The sequence below is a fragment of the Myxocyprinus asiaticus genome, chromosome 43, assembly GCF_019703515.2.
Source record: "Myxocyprinus asiaticus isolate MX2 ecotype Aquarium Trade chromosome 43, UBuf_Myxa_2, whole genome shotgun sequence".
Taxonomy (NCBI): Eukaryota; Metazoa; Chordata; class Actinopteri; order Cypriniformes; family Catostomidae; genus Myxocyprinus; species Myxocyprinus asiaticus.
The window spans coordinates 35718869-35734307 of record NC_059386.1 but is presented as its reverse complement, the minus strand read 5'-3'; the positions used below and the strand labels follow the sequence as shown (position 1 = coordinate 35734307).

Genomic DNA, 15439 nt, shown 5'->3' with positions numbered 1-15439 from the left:
CTGCACAAGATATTTAGGCTTTATCTTATCAAATTCTTATTCAAAATCTGCATGTATTCTGTAATCTGTAAAGTAACGTTTTAAAAGTAACCCTCCCCACCCTGCCGGTCCACATTGTGGATTTGATCTGGATATATGGTGAAAATCATATAGTGTGTCAAGTGTCATAGTGGCTGAAAGACAGCTTCCATTGGTCATTTCTCTGGATGTATTTCAACAGCTGGCTGAACTCAGTCCTGTATTTTTTCATGAGGCAGAATTTTAAGGAGAAATTTAAGCTTTCATTAAAGTTAAAACATGTTTTTGAAAGAGCTTTCTCTGAGGAGGGGACACAAATGTAATGATCCACCGAAGTGCAACAAATGCAATCATTGTAGTTTGAAAATAACTAATTCATTCAGTGTCTTTTCTGTCAATCAATTTTTCTGCTGAATAATTTTTGCCAAATTGTATTTTAAACAATTCACACAAAAAACTCTTTTGTCATATTATTTCTTTTTTAAAAGTGAAATATCAGAAAAGCAAACCGATAAAACATGTAGCTTATTTTAGCACTTTTCAATAGTAGTAAGTGTGTCTTGTCCACCCCTCTGCTTTTCATTTTGATCAAGTAAATTAGAAATTCCCTTTAGGGCCTGTAAGATATATTGTGGATTCTCATCAGTGTGAAAAATATGTATATACTGTACATTCACACATTAATGCTCCTGAGGTTTTTTTTTTTTATTGACTTAATATAAATGCATTAAGTTAATAATGTTATTACCAGTTTCATTTCTTATGGCCTGAACTGCTGTTGTTTAAAAGCTGCATATAACTATGATGGAATACTGATGCTTTTATTAGACAGTTGCTGTAATGCTTAAAAGTTTATTAGTATATTTACTAATGATATGACATGGTCTCTGTAAAGACTATAATATATATATATATATATATATATATATATATATATATATATATATATACAGTTGGCATTCTTGGTTAATACAAGCAAAGAAGGCTGTGAAAAATATGTTTTTATGCTTTTATTGTTTATCCTTTATATTTTTCATTCAAAATATTCACATAAATGTAACCTTTAATTGAAGTAAACCAAACTCTTTGATTGGGGGGTGTTGCACTTAGCGGTATTTAGGGGTACAGTCGGTGTTCAGGTTGTTACAACTGGTAATGTATCTCAACAAAGCATGCATGCATGCATTAAAAATTACTGCATAATTCATTAACAAAAGATTCATCATACATGACAAATGATGTCTACTCTGATAAACCTTTTTCAAATTATTATTTCTTAAATTAACCTTACATGCAGCACCAAACTACATCAGTCCTGATGGACCTCCTTAAGCCACTAATAAACTAATAATATATTGATGACACTTTATACTTCCATTTGCCATTAACAAACATATAATATAGGTATTACTAATTATTATCAGATTAGTAGCTCATCAACATTTAAATCTTTCAAATCAAACTTTCATGAGATTCATAACTACATTAATGTATTTTCAGTGTTAGCTGTCTATTAAGCATTGTATAATGCAATAATGCTTAATGGGCTATTCATGAAAGTTATACAATGTTAATATATTTTATATGACATAAACTACCAGAAAGAAGCAATTCTGTATATGCTGTTTTTATTGTTTTTCTATGAAAATATGAGCTAGACCAGTGGTTCCCAACCTTTTTACCTTGAAGCCCCCTCTACTTATATAGTGTATGTCTACACATACAGCCTATGCAAAGATTATGCAATGCACGTTACCAAGAATCATTGTATTATAGTCCTAATTTTGCACTTCTCACGCCATGGATGCGTGCTCTCTCTCCTTGTGCTCTTATGTGTTTGCTCGTATGTGTGCACTGTCATCAATGACCGTGAGAAATGCAAAATGATGATTATAATAAAATGATTTTTGGGAACGTGCTTTGTCACAGATTTTGCATAAACCGCGACAGGCTTGACACATTTCTAGCGGTTGACATTTTACAGGTCTATTACACATTGATGCAGAGCCATGCAACTGCTTAATGGTCTCGTTATAAAGCATCAACAAGGTATGCTGTTTTAAGAGGTTTTTACAGTGTTGCAGTGCATGGTTATGATGTTATAGAACTTTCATGACAATTGAAGATCTAAGAAAAACAAACCCACAAGCACTCGTCCACGTGACAGCCAGAGCACCTGCGTTAGAAGCAGAATACTGTAAATTTGGTCTCAAGCAGCTGTGCAAAGAGTCTGTTATTGGTAGAGTGACATTTCATGATTTTTTTCCTTTATTTTTTTATGTTTGAGATTTTGCTTATCACGTTGAGTTAGATGATGATGCTGACATGCTGTTTACTGTTATCGCGCATAATATGGATTCGCACATTTTACACAGTTTGACTTGCTATTTTTCTCAGAATCTTGCGTGTGAGCGCTAGATTAATCTGTCATTATTTAAAACACTGTCTGTAATTTTGACACATTAAAAACAAGCAAGAAACTCCGCTTAAACCATCTTCACATGGTATATCTCTCCCTCGGTCTCTGTGTGCATGTGGTGAAAGAAAGAGGAACCCCAACCCCCACCCCTAGTTCAAGCACTGGCGACAAATTGTGTTATGAGTGAGGCTGAGTTTGGAACTGCATACTACCCATACTATCTAACTACTTCTGTCATATGTGTCTATGGCAGAAAAAGTATGAGTATTATGGTAGTATGCAGTTCCGAACTCAGCCTGAGTCAATCATTCAACACTGACATGTACCAAACTGCATAAATGATGCCTCCACAGGCTAAACTAAAGGGTTGTTCCAAACAAAAATACAAATGATTTAAAAGTGAGTTTCGAATTGCAGTTATTTTAAAGTCCAAAACCTTCAGTCACCACACATAATTAAGCATTTAAACACCAACACAACAACAACAAAAACAATAATAATATGCAATTCAATTGTGGAACAGAGCATTCCATTTCAATTAGACCACTCGCATTTAATGTAATTTTAACTGTGTTGTCTTTATTTTCACACAATCATAAATTGAAGATTATTGTATTGTCTTTTGGGCTTCACTATTTCATTGCACTGGCTTTCTCTGCTTGTTGAAATCAAAAGCTGGAATAATGCTGGAATACACATAGGAAAGCTAGCAGATGTCTGTTATTATGAAGCACATTTTGCAAGAGACCGCAAAAGCATTTGCTTATTTTTTTCCAACCCAACTAATTATTTCTTATTATAACTTATACTGCCTTTTTTTTCTTCAGATTAACAATTTTTTATTGCTTCTAATAAATAAACACAGAAAAACAAAACATATATACACAGACTCAATCTTAACCACCCCCCCCCCCACCCCCACCCCCATTCCCCAACCCCACCCTGACCCCAACAACATCCCAGTGGTCGCCAGTTATAAAGACACACACACACACACACAAAATAAATAAATAAATAAAATAAAAATAACAATAAATAAATAAACAAATAAAAAATATAATAAAAATAATCACCCATCAATAAATGATATATACCTGCCCCATTTCTTCACGAACCGGTTGTATTTCCCCATTCTACTAAACAACCCCTCCTCAAAGGCCACCACCCTTCCCATCTCTGAGCACCACTCCTGAAACGAGGGTGCTCCAGCCGACCTCCAGCCCCTTAAAATGATCTGTCTGGCTATCATGACACTGGTTAAGACCCAACTCTTTATGTGTCTATTTTCAGTGTCGATGACCGCCCCATCGCCCAAAATACAGGGTCTGGGGCAAAATGATACCCAAGTGCTTAATACATCGCACACAAGTCTCTGAACCTTTAACCAAAACTCTTGGATCTCAACACACTCCCAAAAGACATGGGTTATGTCTCCATCCTCTGATTGGCATCGCCAGCAGGTGGGTGTGTCTTTAAGACTAAGCCTATACAATCTAGATGGGGTCCAATAGAACCGATGTAAAATCTTGAATTGAATAAGGTGCACCCTTGCGTCTCTAGATGCAGTCTTGACATTTTTTAGAATCTCAGCCCACTCTCCCTCCTCCAATTCCAGGTTAAAATCTTTCTCCAATAATCTCTGGAGAGTGGTCGAGGTTCCATCCCCCAGACTCTGAAATAACAGGGAATAATACACTGATGCCTCATGACCTTTTCCAAAAGCAGTAATCACCACTCTCATAGTATCTGCCGCTTTAGGGGGGTGAATGCTATTCCCAAAAATAGTACAGAGCAAGTGGCGCAGCTGTAGATACCTAAAAAACTGAGATCTGGGGATCCCAAAATGTTTAACCAAATTTTCAAAGGACCTCAACACACTACTCTCATATAGGTCACTGAGTGTAGTAACCCCCCTCACAATCTACTCTGTCCAGCAGAAAGGGGACTTATTAATACGTAGTTTAGGGCTCAGTCATAAGCTCAAGGCAACATTTAGATAAATGTCTGAATTAAACACTCTGGGCACTTTTGCCCATACCGAGTGCAAATGCGAGATAACGGGGTGTAATTTAACTTCTCCGGTTAGATTGATAGAAAGGCTTTGCAATGGCAAAATTGGGGTAAAAATTCCTGTTCAATACAAAACCAGGGAGGGGTTCTTTCAGTTGGAAGCGACCAGTGGACCAAATGTCTGAGACCGAATGCATAATAATAAAACAAAATCATGGGTAGGCCTAGCCCACCTTTGTCAATCAGCCTATGTTACTTATTAAAATGTAATCTGGGACGTTTACCATTCCAAACTTTGCTATGCTATCAAATTGCTTGAAATAAGAGAAGGGGACATCTATAGGGAGTGACTGTAGCAGGTAGTTGAATTTTGGAAAACAGTTCATTTTAATAACATTAACCTTCCCAATCATCGATAAGTTTAATGGAGCCCATCTATCCACATCGCTCAAAAACATTTTTATTAAAGGGTCAAAATGAACTCTAACTAAATCAGACAAATTTGCTGGGAATAAAATACCCAAATACTTAATGCCCTGTTTGGGCCACTGGAATGCACCCGGCTGGAAAGCCGTTACTGGGCAATACGCTGTCAGAGCCAAAGCTTCAGATTTAGACCAATTGATTTTGTATCCTGAGAACTTAGAATAGAAATGAATAATTCTGTGGAGACAAGGCATAGATCTAGTAGGGTCAGAGACAAATAATAAAATATAATCTGCATAAAGCAGAAGCTTATGTGCCATACCTCCCGCCATCACCCCCGGAAAATCATCCTCCTTTCTTATCGTGGCTGCTAATGGTTCCAGGGCAAGACAGAACAATAATGGGGAAAGAGGGAAACCCTGCCGGGTGCCCCTAAGAGTGAAATAATCTGAAATTAATCCATTTGTTTGTACCGCCACTGCAGGGTGTCTATAAAGTAACTTAATCCATCCAATAAATGTGTTCCCAAACCCATACATTTCCAAAATCTTAAAAAGATAATCCCATTCTACCATATCAATTCCTTTTCAGCATCAAGTGAGATGGCAGCGATCGGAGTCTGATCATTCGCCACTGACCACATGATATTGATGAAATGCCTAATGTTATCTGAAGAGCTGCAGCCCAGAATAAACCCCACCTGATCTGTATGTATAAGAGATGTCATAACTTTACTTAATCGATTAGCCAAAATTTTTGACAATATTTTAACGTCTAGCTGGATCAGAGAAATTGGACGGTAACTCTTACACTCGCTTGGGTCTTTGTCCTTTTTAAGAATCAGACTGATCCGGGCTTGTGTCATTGTTGGCGGAAGCTTTCCATTCTTTAATGATTCCGTGTAAACTTCTAACATAAGCGGAGCCAGTTCTGTAGCATAAGATCTAAAAAATTCAGTGGCAAAGCCATCTGGCCCCGGAGCCTTGCCTGTAGGCAGGGCATTAATTACCTCGTCAAGCTCCTCCAAGCTTGTCTCAGAATCAAGAGACTTTTTTTGCTCAGTCGTCAATTTATGGAGTTCTAGAGGTTCCACAAACTTTCTAATATCTTTATCAGTAGATGAAGATGTGGATCTATAAAGATCATGATAGAACTCTTTAAAAGCATTATTAATATCAATGGCTGAGGTAAACATTTCACCACCAGCAGATTTCACTGAGGGAGGAGTAGAAAAAGACTCTCTCTGCTTTATATATCTAGCCAAAAGTTTTCCTGCTTTGTCCCCTGACTCAAAATATGACTGTCTTGCCGTGAATAACCAAAACTCCACTTTCCACAACAAAATAGTATTATATCTGTATTTCAATCGGGTCAATTCTCTGAGGCCATCAGATGACATTCAGCACTTCAGCACTGCCTCGGCACTATTAATATTCCCTTCCAACTCCACGAGTTCTCGTGCTTTGGATTTTTTGATGTATGAGACATTCTTGTATGATCCGACCCCTAAGAACCGCCTTAAGTACCTCCCAAGCCACGCCCACAGAGGATACTGAGGACCAGTTGGTCTCCATATAAACACTGATTTCAGCCTTTAACATTTGTTGGAAATCAGGATTTTGCAAAAGGGATACATTAAAGCGCCAAATATATGATTTCTTTTTCTCCATATGTGGCAACACCTCGAAACTCACCAGGGCGTGATCTGAGACTAAGATGTTTCCAATTGAGCAATCCACAACAGATGAAATGAGGGACTTAGATATATGTAATTTAAAAAAAAAAATCTATTCTAGAATAAATCTTATGGACTGATGAAAAAAATGTATAGTCCCATCAGATGGGTTCAAAAGTCACTAAATATCTGCAAGACCAAGATAATTACACATCCTGTGAAGTGTCAATGTTGCTCTAGTGGGCTAACACACTTTTCCTTCATTATGATCAATGACTGAATCCATCAACAGATTAAAGTCTCCTCCCAATTTTATATCATGAGGGGTGCCAACGGTTTGGCCCTGATCATCAGTGTTAGGTGTGTAAATATTAGCCAAAATCAACCTTTGCCCCTGAATTTCAGCTAAAGCAATAATGACTCTCCCTAATTTATCTTTAATCTGTTTGAGACATTTGAATTGTAGATGTTTACTTATCAATGTAATGACTACCCTGCTCTTACTTGAGCCAGCACTAAAGAAAACATGTCTACCCTATATCTTCCCAAATTTTTAAGCTTCAAGTGGGGAAAGAAACGTTTCTTGAAGAAACACTATATCATATTTCTTATGCTAAAGAAAAGAAAGAACCTTCCTTCTTTTTATGGAGTGCCCCAACCCATTCACATTCCACAAGGAGAAAGACAATCCACTCATATTAACATTTGAAATTTTTACATTAAGAAATTATAGATTGTGTGTCAAAAACAAAATGATAAAGACCACATTCCCCATTAGTGCAACAATCAAACCCCGAGCTTCCCCCAGAACCAAACAAACAGAAAAAAGAAAAACTTGCGCAGTCCATGTTCGCCTATGAGAGTCCCCGCGAAAACTTTGCCGTCGGATTGCTCAAGTCCAGTGCTTCTATACAAATTTTGTGAGACAAAATTACATAACAGAAAATACTCTATAAAACAAACTCCAGCCAGTATGCAGAATAAACACAAAGAACGTATAGATTCATTCACAGAACTGTCTCAAAGGTGTATTTCTCTACAAAACAAGCTCCAGCTTCTAGCGGAACCAGCATAAAAAAAAAAGCTGTTCAGTTTCCTCAGGCAGTCAAACGAATGTTCAGTGAGTCGGCTGTTCATGAGTGCGGCGTAATCCTTCCAATGTCCTGCAAAAAATACTCCACAAAACAAACTCCAGCCAATAGGAGGCACAGGTACCTAGAACGAGCAGATTCATCCACAACTGTCCTGAAGGAGTGTTATTCCACAAAACAAACTCCAGCCGCTAGGCGGAACCAGCACAAAAAGAAACAAAGAAGGAGCTCAGTTTCCTCGGACAACCAAGTGTATGTACAGCAAGACGAGCTCACACGGGCCACATGAGAAAACATCAAATGGATTCAATCACGTTTGTCTCTTGTTGAATTCGCAAAGTCTGGGAACAAGAAAATGTTGTGATTCTTCCAAGAAAGCTTTCCTTTGCTCCTCGCCTCGCGTAACACAAGATCTTTATCGGATGATCTCTGAAATTTGGCCAAAATTGATCGGGGACTGTCTCCCTCAGCAGATCTGCGAGCTGGGACCCTGTGAGCTTGCTCGATTTCCAGCTTATGGCCTGTTATGTCTAGCAAACTCGGGAAGAGCTCGTCTAGGAACTTTACCATATCTCTGCCTTCCTCATGCTCAGGAATTCCAACAATTCAGAGATTGTTTCACCAGCTAAGATTCTCAAGGTCTTCCAGTTTTTCCAAAACGCATTCCAAATCTATATTGGTCGCTAGCGGATTAGCAGCTAATTCCCTCTCCGATGACTCCAGATAATTGATCCTTTTCTCAACGTCCCCGATTCTTGTAACCAATTCAGAATTTAGTTTCCATCGCAGTAATCGATCAACTTATTACAGCAAGATCCTCTAAGTCAGCAACAACTTTCGTCAGCATCACAGACATGTTGGACAGTTGACGTTGGATTTCTCCCGCCACACCGTCCAAACCGAGGCCCTGGTCTGCAGGCCTGTCAGCGGTTTCAGCTTGAGCACGTAAGTGTCTTTTAATATCTCCAGAGCCCAAGGATTTTGAATTCTTTGCCATGTTTACTTCAAATAACAGATATGTAGCAGGGTGTGTCGAATCTCATCGGTTTATGACATAAAAATAATTAAAAACTAGCAAGTGCACAGAGCTCACCGTTTACACGTCCGCTCCTTGCATGGCGTCACATGACTCATTTCTCCACTACCTTGACACTTTAGGGGCTCAATAAACCCTGAATGGCACAATGAAAAAAAATTTCAGTAGGTGAAAAATTTTCTTTTTTTTTAACGTGTCTAGTCCTTCTGCTCAGGAAGGCTCACTATGTCCCACAAAAAAACTAAAAAAAATAAAATAAAAATAATAAAAATAAATAAATTAATAATAAAAAAAAAAACATTCTCTCCAAAAAAATTTTCTATCACATTTTTCTCTCTCTCTCTCTCTCTGAATTATTTTTTTCTCTCTGATTTTTTCAACCTCTCTCTCAAATCAGTTAACTCTTTGGAGCGGCATGTTATCTTCAACCATGGCACCGTGTTGTGTTAAAGGAAGATGCAGTGCTTAAGGAAACAATGTATGCTCCACTGCTTTTGCAGAATATACACGGGTTAGTGCCACTTCATTTAATCTAAATGCTTTATCTTAACATTTACAGATTCACCGTTTCTCTGAAAAATCTAACGTTGCGCTCATAAATTTTTTCCTAATAACAAATGCATGGGGTGGTAACTTCGCACTTATGATCAGGGCTGCATTTCCCAAAAGCACTGCAAGCTTAAGTTGATAAAAAACTTAAGCTTGCAATGCTTTTGGGAAATGCAACCCAGATCGGTTTGATCACGTCCCTGAGCTGTGCAATCAAACCGGTGTGTATAATCTGCACTCGTGCTGCTGTTTACCAGGAGAGAGGGGCTGAAGCAGTTGTAATAATGCAACAGTTGCTCAGAACAGTCTTGTCAATGTTACAATATCTTACATGAACTCTCTTGGGTTCATTTAAGACCAGATGTTTTGCTGATTTCTGGATCATTTACAGAGGTTTAATTGTACATGCAAGAAGGCCGACTAAAAGAACATTGCAATAGTCCAGTCTAGAGATGACAAGAGCCTGGTAGCATGTTCTTATAGGATGGGTCCTATCTTTTAGATGTTGTAGGTGGTAGGTGAAGTTAACCTGGTCATCAAACATGACACACAAGTTCCTGGCCGACTTGAATGGTGCTATTGATGATGTGCCATACTAGGGTGTGTTTCCTGAACAACCACGTAACCTACTGTGTAACCACCATAGTACGATGCATCGATAGAGAAACTAACGTCATGGTTACTTATGCAACCTCCGTTCCCTGATGGAGGGAACGAGACATTGTGTCGATGTAGTGACACTAGGGGTCACTCTTGGGAGCCCAAGACACCTCTGGTCTTTGATAAAAGGCCAATGAAAATTGCTGAGTGGTATTTGCATGCCACTGCCCCGGACATATGGGTATAAAAGGAGCTGGCGTGCAACCACTCATTCAGGTTTTATGCTGAGGAGCCGAGACAAGGTCCGGCCATTTCAGTGGGTAGTTCAGTATTGCGGCAGGAGGGACACAATGTCTCATTCCCTCCATCAGGGAACGGAGGTTACACAAGTAACCATGATGTTCCCTATCTGTCACTCACTCGGCGTTGTATTGATGTAGTGACACTAGGGGTCCCTATACAAAATGCCACAACTGGCTGAACTGTGTTACATGAACTGGCGGTGTGTGATGGGCAGACAACTGTGTGCCTCATAGCCAGTGCACCAGGCCGACACATAACCTCCCACAACATAGTTATGAGTGTCAAATGGCCCTTTGGGGACAAGTCGACTACCCAAAAGATAGAGACAGGCTACCCCAGTCGTGGCCACTTTTCCCCTTCTTTTTTTCCACTCCCTAAAAAAAGGGGGAATATCCAATTGGGCCGACCAGGTATAGTCGGGGGGTGTCCCTCCCAAGGGGAGGACACTGCAGAGACCACACCTCGCCCAGAGAGAGGGGGGATATTTAAGTGGAAAATACAGAGAGACCGCGCCGTGACCTTCATTGCCCGGAGAGTGAGGTCGGTTGCCGAGCGCAGTTCCTGCATCAGATCTGGGGTAGAACTACATCAGGGACGACGTGAACCTATAGGGCTTGGACGGGAGCTTTGGGCGTCCACGCCAGGTGGTGGCGCTCTGCAGGCATAAGTGCACCACGAGCGCCTTATCCACTGGGGGAATCGCCGTATAGCCCCTGGCCGCCCCGCCATTGAGGGTAGTGAGGGCAGGGGAACTGAGAAATCGGGACCGGTCAGTAAAAGGTACCTCCCATGATTTTGTCAGCTCCTCATGCACTTCCGGGAAGAAAGGCACTGGAGTGGGGCATGGCTGCTTTGAATGATTTTGAATTTTCTGAATGAGTGGTTGCGCCGCGAGCCCAGGAACCAAACATCGAGCCGCGAGGGTTCGGGGGAGAGCGGAGGGTTCCACTCTAGCCCAATGCTCGCGGCCACCCGGGAAAGCATGTCTGTCATTTCCACATCAGCCTGTGACTGGGCAATCGTTCCCGAAGGGGGGAGCCCAGCTGAGGCTTCTGCGTCCGACTGGACAAGCCCGCTCTCCGATGCTGCGCTCGAGAGCTCATCAGCTTTTTCTTATGAAAGCAAGCTGCGACTGCAACGTTGCCATGGCCATGTTCTCGCAGTGAGTACATGAACCATCCACAAACGCTGTCTCCGCGTGGGTCGCGCCCAGACATGAAAGACAGCGATCGTGACCATCTGAAGTTGAGAGGTAACGACCGCAACCAGGAATAACACACAAACGTAAAGTCATCTTTAAAATGTGCGTCTTTAAAAAGACGTTCCATGGGTGCCGCTCTTTTAGAGAAATATACTCTTTTAGGAAAATATACTCTCTTTTTTTCTGCTGAAGCTCCCAGGGGTGTTCTCTGCAGTGCACCAGTGCAGAGGAGAGAGAAGCCACTGAAATGCACCGTCAGATCCAGCAGAGGTGAATGAACATTCAGCTCAGTAAACATCGACCGTTCGGTTCCGAAGAGAAAATCTGAATGAGTGGTTGCACACCGGCTCCTTTTATACCCGTATGTCCGGGGGAGTGGCATGCAAATACTTTTATCAAAGACCAGAGGTGTCTCGGGCTCCCAAAAGTGACCCCTAGTGTCACTACATCGACACAACGTCGAGTGAGTGACAGATAGGGAACTAGCTACTCACGAGTGTTTCCCGAATGTCGCACATCCATCATTCGAACCACGTTGGTTCAACAATGTAGAGCTGTCATTAATGACGTTACTCTGTGGGTGGAGTAATAACTTCTGCAGATCAAATGGATATCAAATTATAACAGCTCATTTACATGGACAGAAAGCCGTTTATTATGGAAAAACTGCTTGAGACACGAAATAGACATTTATGTTTATATGAACTCTGTAAGTGATGTACTCTTTACTACAGTATACAAGCGGTTTGGTCAGTAAGCAACAGCAACTTTATTTCCCCACTACTGCTGTAAATAACGAACATGGCATCTGAGGACTATTTCTGTTATATTCTGTTCTCCGTTGTTTTGCTTTATTTTCACATGCCCCTCTGTTGCTGGTGTGTTTGTTTTCATTGTGACCTCTCGCAGCATTGAGCTGTCAGCATCAGCATATGCACACTTTTCAAAAACCAATAGGAACACCACTTTTATTCTTGGCATAATGAAAGATATGGAATTAAATACACTATATTGCCAAAAGTATTCGCTCATCTGCCTTTAGACGCATATGAACTTAAGTGACATCCCATTCTTAATCCATAGGGTTAAATATGACGTCGGCCCACCCTTTGCAGCTATAACAGCTTCAACTCTTCTGGGAAGGCTTTCCACAAGGTTTAGGGGTGTGTTTATGGGAATTTTTGACCATTCTTCCAGAAGTGCATTTGTGAGGTCAGACACTGATGTTGGACGAGAAGGCCTGGCTCGCAGTCTTTGCTCTAATTCATCCCAAAGGTGCTCTATCGGGTTGAGGTCAGGACTCTGTGCAGGTCAGTCAAGTTCTTCCACACCAAACTCGCTCATCCATGTCTTTATGGACCTTGCTTTGTGCACTGGTGCGCAGTCATGTTGGAACAGGAAGGGGCCATCCCCAAACTGTTCCCACAATGTTGTGAGCATGGAATTGTCCAAAATCTCTTGGTATGCTGAAGCATTCAGAGTTCCTTTCACTGGAACTAAGGGGCCAAGCCCAGCTCCTGAAAAACAACCCCATACCATAATCCCCCCTCCACCAAACTTCACAGTTGGCACAATGCAGTCAGACAAGTACCGTTCTCCTGGCAACCGCCAAACCCAGACTCGTCCATCAGATTGCCAGATGGAGAAGCGTGATTCGTCACTCCAGAGAACGCGTCTCCACTGCTCTAGAGTCCAGTGGCGGTGTGCTTTACACCACTGCATCCGACGCTTTGCATTGCACTTGGTGATGTATGGCTTGGATGCAGCTGCTCGGCCATGGAAACCCATTCCATGAAGCTCTCTACGCACTGTTCTCGAGCTAATCTGAGGGCCACATGAACTTTGGAGGTCTGTAGCGATTGACTCTGCAGAAAGTTGGTGACCTCTGCGCACTATGCGCCTCAGCATCCGCTGACCCCGCTCTGTCATTTTACGTGGCCTTCCACGTCGTGGCTGAGTTGCTGTCATTCCCAATCGCTTCCACTTTGTTATAATACCACTGACAGTTGACTGTGGAATATTTAGTAGCGAGGAAATTTCACGACTGGACTTGTTGCACAGGTGGCATCCTATCACAGTACCACGCTGGAATTCACTGAGCTCCTGAGAGTGGCCCATTCTTTCACAAATGTTTGTAGAAGCAGTTTGCATGCCTAGGTGCTTCATTTTATACACCTGTGGCCATGGAAGTGATTGGAACACCTGAATTCATTTATTTGGATGGGTGAGCGAATACTTTTGGCAATATAGTGTATATATGGAGTGAAAGATACAGGCTGTGTCTGGCAAATGGAGCTCTGGTGAAGCTGTGTGGTGTTGCATGGCAACAAACATACAATTTTCAAGTTGTCTTTCAGTGACAGAGAAGTTAAAACCCAGTTAGATTAACATGTAGAAATGAGCACATAATAGGTGATAATTGTGACTTAATGCATCAGTAGCATTGGAATGCCAGATCAAATGTAAGCAATTATTGTGTGAATCATGTCATGCAATGTCATTGCTTCATTATCAACTACCAGAATAATGTCATTAATAAATTAGTGTGATTATGAATCCTATGTATGGAATGGAATACAAACCTTTATTGTTTTGCAGTGGTGACACACCATCACATACACTGCAACAGTCAAGTAACTAAAGCTGGCGATTTTCTAAATACACAAAATAATAGTCATGATAATATAAGCCAAACATGACACAAAACACATCCTTTATTTAAATCCTCAATTCTAAAGAGAGACTTCCTCATTTTTCCCAAGCCACAGCATGATAACTATAAGGGGGAAAAAAACAGCCTATTATAAAACCAGAAACCCATTAACAGATGAATACAATAATTTGATAAATTAAGCTGTGCTCTATTACTGTCACAGATCACTGATGAAACACTCACATTTAACTGGTTAATTTAGATGATTATTGGCCACCAAGGTGTTTCTATCCATTTCTCAGGTGCATCAGTAGCAGGTGTATTAATGAGTCTCCTAATAAATACAGTATCTATGTGTGTAACAAACGCTCAACAATGGCAGCTTTACAAAGAATCCACAGAAGGCGACGCAGAAGTCAGGTAGTGTATATAAATGCCTACATAAGGACAAATTTCTCCCCACTTGACTCTCTATCTGATGATGACATCATAAGAAAATTCTGGATTCCAAGGACCAAGATCCTTGAATTGCTGCAGGTTGTGAAACCACACCTTCAGAGGGTCACAAGAAGAAACTACACCTTAAGTCCAGCAGTGCAGTTCTTAGCTGTGGGAAGTTTTATGGAGGTGGTTGGTGATGGCCTGTGGCTCAGCAAGGTTGTGAAAGCAGTAACACCTTTGCTGTTACAGCTTATGAACACCACGCTGACTTTCCCCAAAATTCCTCAAAAAACCCAGTCACAGCATTGCAGTCATGGAAATTTGTTCAACTTCCTGAGGAGGAAGAGGGGGTCATGCTGGTGCTGCTGATGATGAAGATGCTGCTGCTACTGATGATGATGATCCACTGAACCCACATCAAGACAGAATACATCCTGAAGGAGCAGAAGTCAGAGAAAAATTCATTCAGGAAATGTTTGGTTACTTTTTTTCATTTTTAAATACAGTTTGGTTACTGTATTTTCTATTGTTTCGTCTGACTGACATAACTTGTGTTAATAAACATTTTGTGCAATTTCCTACCTTGGTCTATGTTTATTACCGCTGCGAACATTAATTGAAAGACTACTGCAAACAAGAAGTATACATCTGTTTTCTATAACATAGCCTATTGAGAATATTCCATATTATATTATATTCTACTTCTGTGAACACCTCACAATAAACACAAAACCACTTACACAGACATGTTATCCCAAACATAAATCAGATATATGGCCATACATGTATATTTCTACAATTACTGATCATTTATTTGGGCATATTGGCTATATAAAATTACACTGTGATTTGGGAAATTATGTTTTACATATATGAAAGTAAATGAATGATTTTTACACTTACATAACACTTTTCTGACACTATACTCAAAGTACTGCAGATATGTTGCAATTACTGTATGTACAGTACAGATAACTTTTTATATCTGTGAAAACCATTAACATGCAAATTTCTCTT

The 15439-nt window shown here is 40.5% G+C and overlaps 1 protein-coding gene across 2 annotated transcripts in view; it reads left to right on the top strand.

Moving 5' to 3' along the window:
- Positions 1-15439, top strand: part of LOC127433969 (C3a anaphylatoxin chemotactic receptor-like) — a 118532-nt gene that overhangs the window by 93052 nt on the left and 10041 nt on the right. The window lies entirely within an intron of this gene.